Source organism: Rattus norvegicus, chromosome 10 (assembly GCF_036323735.1).
Source record: "Rattus norvegicus strain BN/NHsdMcwi chromosome 10, GRCr8, whole genome shotgun sequence".
NCBI lineage: Eukaryota > Metazoa > Chordata > Mammalia > Rodentia > Muridae > Rattus > Rattus norvegicus.
The window spans coordinates 74087631-74097500 of NC_086028.1; positions in this window are offsets into that span (position 1 = coordinate 74087631).

A 9870-nucleotide genomic window follows, 5' to 3' on the forward strand; every position below is an offset into this window, starting at 1 on the left:
TTTGAGGTTATCCCAATTAGTTTTTATTGTCGACTCAATACAACCTAGGAAAAGGAATGCTCTGTCAAAAAGACTGTCCCAATCAGACTGGCCTGACGTCATGTCTAGGAGATGCTTTTCTCGGTTGATAATTGATACAAAAGGGCTGTGCCCACCGTGGGCAGCACCATTTCTAGGCAGAAGAGCCTAGGCTGCCTAAGAAAGCTAGCTGAGTGAGCAGAGAACAAGCTAGCAATGTTCCTCCATGGTTCCTGCTTGAGTTCCCTCAAAGGTGGGCTATGACCTGGGAATGTAAGTTGAGATAAACCCTTTCCCCCACAAATGCTTTTGGTCATGGTGTCTAGCACAGTAACAGAAAAGCAAAGTAAAATAAAAATGAAGCCCCAAGGAAAAAAAAGCCAAAGTCAGAAAGTGGATGTCTCATATAGCCCTTAGACCCAAGTCATAGGTCATAGCCAGAGAGTGGATGACTCATATAGCCCTTAGACCCAAGTCATAGGTTATAGCCAGAGAGTGGATGTCTCATTGTAGCCCTTAGATCCAAGTCAAAGGTCATAGTCAGCAAATGGTCTTGTGTAGCCCTTAACTACCAGCCAAAGACCACAGCCAGAGAGTGGATGTCTCATGTAGCCCTTAGCTGGTGCTCTCAGTACACTGCCTCTAATTTCGTGCCCTGAAATTATAAGTAAGCATCACCAGGCCCTTCTGGCTTTTTTCTTTTCAATGGCAAAGGCAGGGAGGCTGCCCCTCTTCACCTTTTCACGGAGCTCTGCCCTCTGTTCTCTGACAGGCTAGCAGTTACCAGCTGGTACATCTGAGGGATACAGAGCTGGGAGAAACCTCTCCATCTTGTCCTGGAGCACGGCCTTGGCCTCTACCACCTGACCATTGTTGATGAGGATTTGCTCCTGGGACTCGTCCTGCTGACTCACCTCCTCAGAGGAATACCCACGTCCTGACTGCATGCCCACTGGCCAGACAGCAGACCAGATGCTCACCAGGTGGTGCGGGATCAAAAGCACACCACCCATAGTTCACCACTGGTGTAATTGACAAGGGTCAGCCCGGGGAAGCTTCAGATAAACAGAGGCCAGGGACACAGACTGCTGCCAGGGTTGCTAGTGGAATGGCTGCCCCCAACTCCCTCGCCTCCTGCCTCCTCTGCAGAATGCTTTCTCCCCTGTGCAGCCTGGAAGTCAGGCTTCACCTTCATCATCCTCCATTACCATGAACCAAGGACAAGTTTCCATCCCTGGACCGTGGAAACCTTTAAAAACAAACATAGGTGAGCGGTAAAGTCAAATATCCTTGACTCATCTCTGTCCCTCACTGGCTACAGAATGGCCTCAGATTTCTCATCCTCAGCCTGGTTGTCCTAAAACTCACTTTGTAGACCAGGCTGGCCTTAAATTCACTGAGATCTGCCTCCCTCTGTCTCCCGAGAGTGCCAGGATTAAAGGCCGGCGCCACCACCTCCAGGCGGACGACTTAGACTCTGTCTTTAAACCTCAGTTTTCTCAACTGATGATGCCTATTTTCCAAATGTGTGTAGGTTGTGATTACCCCTACTGCTCCTGACTGTAACAGACTCATGCAGCAGCGGCATCCTGAACGTTCTACAGCCAGCGGAACGCAGAGGGTTAAGGATTCAGAACTGAGCCTCTCCAACAGAGGAGAAAATAGTGCCACTTCCGGTGCACTTGAAGGACAGATTGCTGGGGATGGAATTGCAATCGGGTCTCGGAGTGGGAGAAGTGATTGCTGCCCTCATTAATATTACTGCTGGCGAGGGCTGCGTGGGACTCAATCAGGTAATTGAGGTCCCAAATTTCGTTTTTTATCCAGATGCCGAGATTAATCGAAGTGGCTTCTTCAAATGAATTCTTCGGAGCTTTCGTTGTAAGCACGACGTCCGCTGGAGTTGATGTTAGCGTTTTCAAACCTGAGGGATCCGGAAGGGAAGGCCTATTGTCCGGTTTAGCTAGTGTAAATGTTAGGACGGTCAAGGTTAGGGCATCTCTGTACAGCTGTCAGCTCTGGTTTGACTCCAGGGACGCTTCGACCATGTGGACCCCTGGACAGCCACTCTGAGAAGATGTTGCAAGTCATGACCACAGTCGTGATGGGAGGCAATTAACTTTGGTCACTATGGAAATAGCAATAAAAACTAAAACTGCAAATCATAAGTAATCATCTAACAATACCTCCTGGTGGTGATCAGGGCGGGGCAATGACACCCATCTGTGATAAATATTTATCTACATGCATCGTGCACGTTACCCTTGAGTCTCTTCTGTTCCTACCAGTGGTACGTCTTACAGTTAGGCATGGTAAGCAAAGTGTTTTGCTAAGTACTGGGGGTCGCTCTGCTGAAGACCGTGGAAACCCCTGAATCTATGGTCTGGTGCACACCACTCATGTCTGGTGCACACCACTCGTGTCTAGTGGCTAAATCTGCGGTGTTACAAAACCTTGATTTGTGGGGTCTGAGTAGTTTTGGATAGTTGGTGTCAGAATTGAATTTGGTTATTGGACACTCCATTGGCATTACAGAATTGGAGAAGGGACTTGTAAATTCTCTCAGTGTTTCCACATAGGTATGCTATAGATTCACTGGTAAATCTGTCTCGTAGTATCTTTATGCTTTTGTGACACCATTGTAACTAATATGGCTTTTGAAAAAATTAGTGTTCACACACACAGACACACGCACACACACACACACACACACACACACACACACGCACACACACACACACACACACACACACACACAAACGCGGCCAGAGTACAACCTTCAGGAGCCAGTTCTCTCTTGCCATTATGTGGAATTCAGGTTATTAGACCTGTGTACAAGTCTCTTTGCCCACTGAGCATTCTCACTGGCCCAACAGAATGTCTTAAAATTCACTTTCCAATTATTTATTTGTTGGTGCATGAGAAGCTGGTTATTGTATTAGCTTCTCTTGGAGGCCTTGTTAGTCTGACTTAATACTCGTAGCTGATTTTTAGCTTATTTTTATTGTTGTTGGGTGTTTTAGATATATTTTAGGGGTGTGTGTGTGTGTGTGTGTGTGTGTGTGTGTGTGATGTGGGTGTACACTTATGCATAGGGTCTGTGGAGGCCAGAAAATGGCATCAGATCCCCTGAAACAGAAATTACTGACAGTTATGAGCTGCCTAAAATGGATGCTAAGAAGCAAGCCCTGGTCTTCTGCAAGAGCAGCCGGTGACCTTAAACACTGAGTGACCTCTCAAGCTCTTGCACTTTTTTATACAGCTCCTGGGATTCCTTGTATACTCCAAACCATCAATGGATAAGGACCACTCACTGTTTGTCTAATTATCATAAGCCTTCTTGCTTGCTTGCTTTCTTCCTTCCTTCCTTTCTTTTTTTTTCTTTTTTTTCTTTTCTTTTTTTTTTTTTTTTTTTTGCCTTATTCTGTGAGACTCTGTTAAGTCACAATGATAAGAATAGATACACTCACCTGGATCTAATAAATAGATAAGAATTAGGAAGAGGTATCACAAAAGCACAGGATATTAGAAAAAAAAACCTATGCCTTCTTAGAGGGGAGGATAGACCACCAACCCCATACATATGTGGAAACCAACTGGAAAAAAAAATGCTAAACTCTTGAGGGATAAAATCACTAAGCAATCTAGGAGTAAAAGGAAACCAAATTAACCTTATTTTTAAAAAACGGGGGGGTTGGGCCTGGAGAGATGGCTCAGTGGTTAAGAGCACTGACTGCTCTTCCAGAGGTCCTGAGTTCAATTCCCAGCAACCACATGGTGGCTCACAACCATCTGTAAAGAGATCCGATGCCCTCTTCTGGTGCATCTGAAGACAGCTACAGTGTACTTATATATAATAAATGAATAAATCTTTAAAAAACAAAACAAAACAAAAACAAAAAACGGGGGGGTTGGGGATTTAGCTCAGTGGTAGAGCACTTGCCTAGCAAGCACAAGGCCCTGGGTTCGGTCCCCAGCTCTGAAAAAAAGAATTAAAAAAAAAACAAAACAAAAAAACGGGGACTGAGCTCATCTTGAATCCCAGCACTTGGGAGGCAGAGGCACAGGCAGGCTTTATGAGTTTGAGACCAGCCTGGTCTACAAAGAGAGTCCAGGAGAGCCAGAGCTCTGTTACACAGATAAACCCTGTCTCCAAAAACAAAGACAAAAAACAAAAACAAAACAAAACAAAAAGAAAAAAAAGGAAAGAAACACGGCTCCCTGTACTGCTGAGAAGGTGAAGCGAGTAAAGGAACTTACCACACAAACCTGGAGAGAACCAAACTCCACAATGTCATCCTCTGACCTCCAGATGTACATGCTATAACCCATGTGCCCACAGGCATACACCGAACACAGTAAATTAATAAAATTAAATTTTTTTTTTGGTTCTTTTTTTCAGAGCTGGGGACCGAACCCAGGGCCTTGCGCTTCCTAGGTAAGCGCTCTACCACTGAGCTAAATCCCCAGCCCCATAAAATTAAATTTTAAAAGAAAAGCTGTGTGTTACCTAAGCCTTGGGCAAAATACTGAAACATCTTGCTGTGACAGGGCTAAGTCCACCTGTGCTGGTTTGAATGCTTGGTCCCCAGTAGTGGAACTGTTTGGGAAGACTGAGGAGGCGTGGCCTTGGAGGAGGTGCGTCACAGGAGTTGGGGTTGCTTTTGAGGCTTCAAAAGACAGTCTCAATGCTCTCGCTCTCTACCTCCTACATGTGGGTATTTTGCCTGTATGCTTCTATGCGCACCATGTGTATTCTTGGTGCCCTTGTAGGCTAGAGGACAACATGAGACCCCCTGGAGCTGGAGTTCCGAGCTGCCATGTAGGTGCTGGGAACTGAACCTGGTTCCTCTGAAGGAACAACCGGTTCTCTCAACCATTTGAGCCATCTCTCCAGTTCCCAATATTTTTTGTTTTTATGTGTATGGACATCTTACCTGCTTGGGTGTGTGTGCACCAGGTAGGTAGGTCCTGAAGGCAGAGATTTCAAATGTGAGTTTCTGGATCGCAGGAGACTATCACAGTGGCAAGGAAATACACAAAGTAGTGAAGTTTCAAACGCTGAGAAACCATGGAGGTGGCCGGCTGTCATGTGACCCAGGGAACTCAACGACCTTAACTCTTGTCCCAATCTGCTAGTCCCTTTTCAAGTGACATGGACTGAAAAAAAAAAAAAAAGAAAGAAAGAAAGGAAGAAAGAAAGAAGAAAGAAAGAAGGAAGGAAGGAAGGAAGGAAGGAAGGAAGGAAGGAAGGAAGGAAGGAAGGAAGGAAGGAAAGCAAGCACGCAATGCCAAGCCCAGCATGGCCAAAAAAGACCTGGATCCTGTCTCCTCGTGCTCTTCCTACAAAATCCTGAGGGATGGAACTGACAGAAAGCAATGCCAGCCAGGTGCAAAGGACCCCATGTGACCCAGGTGGACCTGGTGATTACTGACAGGGGAGGTTCCATCCTCTCAGAGCTGTGAAGAGACAAGGGAGTGGCTGCCGCCTCCACAGATCGAGTAGGGCTTCCCGGGAACTCTGGGGGCGGAGCTTGGAGCGCTCATCGCTCATCGCTGAGTGAATAGGAAAACCAACGGCCCAGACCTTACTTCATCTCCTGAGCTGCCACCCTTTCCTCAGGCTCTGTTAACCCCACCCTCACATTCTCAGATGCTTAACTCATCTCTCTCCTCGGCTGCAGTGAAAATTTGTCTTGGTAGTTACAGCTTCAGCCAGATGGGAATCTCCAAGGGCTGGAGAGACAATAGAAGATTAAATGTCTGACCCAGAAACAGGAGGACTCAAGTTCAGAGTTCAGATCAACCAGCACCCACATTTAAAAAGAAAAATGCTAGTGGGATTGGAGAGGTGGCTCATGGACTGAGCACCGATGCTCTTATAGAGGACCCAAGTTCAGTTCCCAGCTCCCAAAATAACATGACTCACAGCCACCCTATAATTCCAGTTTCAGAGGATAGGACACCGTCTTCTGGTCTCCACAGGCAACTGCATACATGTGCAAAAACCTCCACGTGGACATACACAGACATAATTTAAGATGCATACATAAAATCTGGTGTGGTTGAATACATCTGTAACCATAATTCAAGGGTGGGGTGGGGCAGAGTCAAGCAGACACCTCAGAGCTCACTGGGCCAGGCAGTTTAGTCAATCAGAGAGTCCTGAGTTCAATAAGAAACCATGACACAAAATATAAGGTATAAAGTGATGGACACCTGATGCCAGCCTCTGGTCTCTCTGCTCACACATACACATGTGCACCTACATGTGCACACACTTACTCAAATACACACACACACACACACACACACACACACACACACACTAATCAATTCATTAAAACATAAAATGTCCCAGTTGCTCAGTCTTGCCTTCTGCTAGTGATGTCATCTATTCTAGACCTAGGTTCTGTCCTCCCGCCTAGTCATTCCTCTGGCTACTTTTAGGTCCCTGGTTTGGACTGTTCAATTCCTTGGTTCTGTCCACGCCCAGCTGAGAGATTAAATCAGCCCTTCTCTCTCCCCCCAGCACTCCGGATGGCTCGTTACCACAGTCCACCCGTTTCTTGCCTTTTCCCTACCAGTGGTTAACAACACTGCCTTTATTTAAGTTGATCAGCCCTCCAGGGAGTGTTCCTGCCCCTGAAAATTAATGGGGCCAGACAAGGTCACGGATGTGGTCTGCAACAGCCCACAGACCTATTTAGAACATACAATATTTATTTTATTTAGGTGAGTATTTTAAATTGGGCACATCTACATTAAAGTCTTGAGCTCTATCTTCTCTGGGAAACCAGGGCAGCTTGGTGGAGCCGAGGCATAGGGAAACGTTTCTGTTTTACCTCCCTAGTATGGTAAAGCAGCAGTCACAAGCCTCCCTCTTTATTTCTTTAATGATGAATCACCGGATAAGAGTTCATCATCCAGATTTAGAGGGACGGCTCCATGGTTAAGAGAGTTTGCTGCTTTTGTGGAGGACCTGAGTTCAGTTCCCAAAGGCCAACTCGGTAAGCTGAGTATTACTCCAGTTCCAGGGAGATCTGTTGTCTCTGGCCTACCATGGGCATCCACACATCCATACATGCTTGTGCATCTCCACAACACACACACACACACACACACACACACACACACAAGCACACACTTAAAAGATAATATTTCATCATCATAGGGCAAGGGTATAGCTCACTGTTAGAGTCTTTACTTATGCCGAACTTACCCACTGGTGCACACCTTTACTCCTAGCACTTTGGAAGCAGAGGCAGGCAAGTCTCTGTGAGTTCGAGGCCATCCAGAGCAACATGGGAAAATCTATCTTGAAAAAAAAATGTTTATTCATCATGAGTAAGGCCCTGGGTTCCAGAGAGGGGATGGACAGAAAGACTAGTTAAAGATTTCGCCATGCTAAGGCAGGATGTGGCTCATTGCTGGTTGGAGGGCTTGTCTAGCCTGGATAAGACCCTGGGTTCTATCCCCAGCAATGGAAGTTGTGCATGGAACTGGGAAAAAAAAATTTAGTCATCCTTAGAAATAATTAATGCCAGTTTTCTAAAAAGTACTGTTGCTTTTAGGCTCTACCGAGAGAGCACCTCCTCCCCAGCAGTGAGCCGGGGACAGTAAACGCCGACATTGAAAACACATTTGCAAGGTAATCCAACTGAACATTGACTTCTGAACAGCACCGTGAGTACCTGGGCAAATCCTACCCACCTCCAACCATTTAGGCAATTTCAAACACATTTCCCGTGCATAATTATGTGAGGACCTTGGTCGTAAAACATGCCGCTGAGAACTTCGGCGAAATCAGCACAGATTAGTATTTGTAAGAAAAATGCCTCCTTGCCAGGTAGGCCCATCAGCAGCTTCTCAATGAGTTTCCAGTCTGCCATTTCCCACCTACCCAGTGGGCTCCAATCAGCTCACCCACGGGTCTCTGGGAAAACCATAGAGAGCAGCATCCAGCCCCAGAAGGGAACTCAATTAGCATCTAGCTGGAACTGAGCAGAATGACTCCCAAAGCTCAGAAGTTTGAACTTGAAAGCCAAAGTCAGTATGTGGCTGAACAGTAGGGAAAGAAAGGGGTCCTTCATTTTCTGTCAGGAACCTGCCCCTGGCCTCACCTCCCTGGTGATAAGAACAGTGCAGTGTTTCTCTCCTGGGTCTGCACATTAGTACATTTAGGGGCTTTTAAGAAAAAAAATGCCTATACTTGGACAATTGAAGACCGATCCAGGCAGACCTTCAGCGAGATCCAGCTGACATGGCGTGCGTTTGTTCGTGCACATGCACACGGGTGCATATGGAAGCCAGAGTTGATGTCAAGTGTCTCCTCAATCCCGTCTCCACGGTTTTATTTTTGTTTGTTTGTTTGGTTGGTTGGCTGGTTGGTTGGTTTTTTGTTTTGTGTCTTGAGACAGGGTCTCTCACTGAACCTGGACCTTACTAATTTTGGCTCTTCCTGGCCAACAACCCCAGGGATCCTCATGTCTGTCTCCTTGGTGCTGAGGCTACAGCACCTGTAATTGCCAGATGCTGAGACTGCCGCCACACCTGGCTTTTTATGTGGATGCCGGGGGCTGAACTCAGGACACCATTCTTATGCTGCAAGCATTTTACCCAATGACCCTTCTCCCCAGCTTCTCATAAGGGATTTTTAAGTACTTGAGTGGCTCCAATGTGCATCCAGGGCTGAGAGCTGTTGACCTATCGTGGTTCTCAAAGTGTGGTCATCGTAGCAAGAGCATCGTGGGAAAGAATAAGAGATAAAGGCAAATCCCTGGCCTCATCCTCACAGAGTCAGAACTATGGGGCCAGGAATAGGTTTTTAGCAGTAATGCAGGTGATCCTGATTTGTGCTTGTCTTAGTTGGGGTTTCTATTCCTGAACAAAACATAATGACCAAGAAGCAAGTTGCGGAGGAAAGGGTTTATTCAGCTTACACTTCCACATTGCTGTTCATCCCCAAAGGAAGTCAGAACTGGAACTCAAGCAGGTCAGGAAGCAGGAGCTGATGCAGAGGCCATGGAGAGATGTTTCTTACTGGCTTGCTTCCCCTGGCTTGCTCAACTTGCTCTCTTATAGGAACCAAGACCACCAGCCCAGGAACGGCACCACCCACAATGGGCTGGGTCCTCCCCGCTTGATCACTAATTGAGAAAATGCCTTACAGCTGGATCTCATGGAGGCATTTCCTCAACTGAGACTCCTTTCTCTGTGATAACTCCAGCTTGTGTCAAGTTGACACACAAAACCAGCCAGTACAATGCTTAGATGTCAAAACCACTGAGGTCGCAACTTCAGTGAGACTCTGGTTCCCATCCCAAATCTACCACATGATTCTGTAACTGGGGGCAAGATAAGATTCAGTTCATACCTCTGTGAAATGGGGTGAACATTTCAATGTAGCACTGCACCTGGAAGCTATTATCTACTTCAGCTCCCCATTTTTCTCCGTGCACAGTCCCTGACCCTGTCCATTCTGCCACTGTCAGGGGCTCCTAGTCCTCATTGCCCCTCTGAGGGATGTAAAAATCCTGTCTGAGGCCTGAGAAAACACCCAGGGTGATGCGGTTCTGATTGGAAAAACATCGCTGCCCATCAAATAGCTGTGTTAGCTCACCTCACAGACTCTGAGAGGTGGGGGGAGGGGGTAAGGAGAGAACAAGCGTCCCTCACACCTAAGTCCTGAGTTGCGGGAGCTTGTGGATACCTCCTATGTCAACCTGGTTGGAACAAAGGGCCAGAGTTGGGGGCCTTGCCTATTCTAAGGTCCCTGCCAACCAACAAAAGACATTGAGCTTCTTGTAATATATTCCAAATAATGGCAGCCTGAGAGTGGGGGCCCAGAGG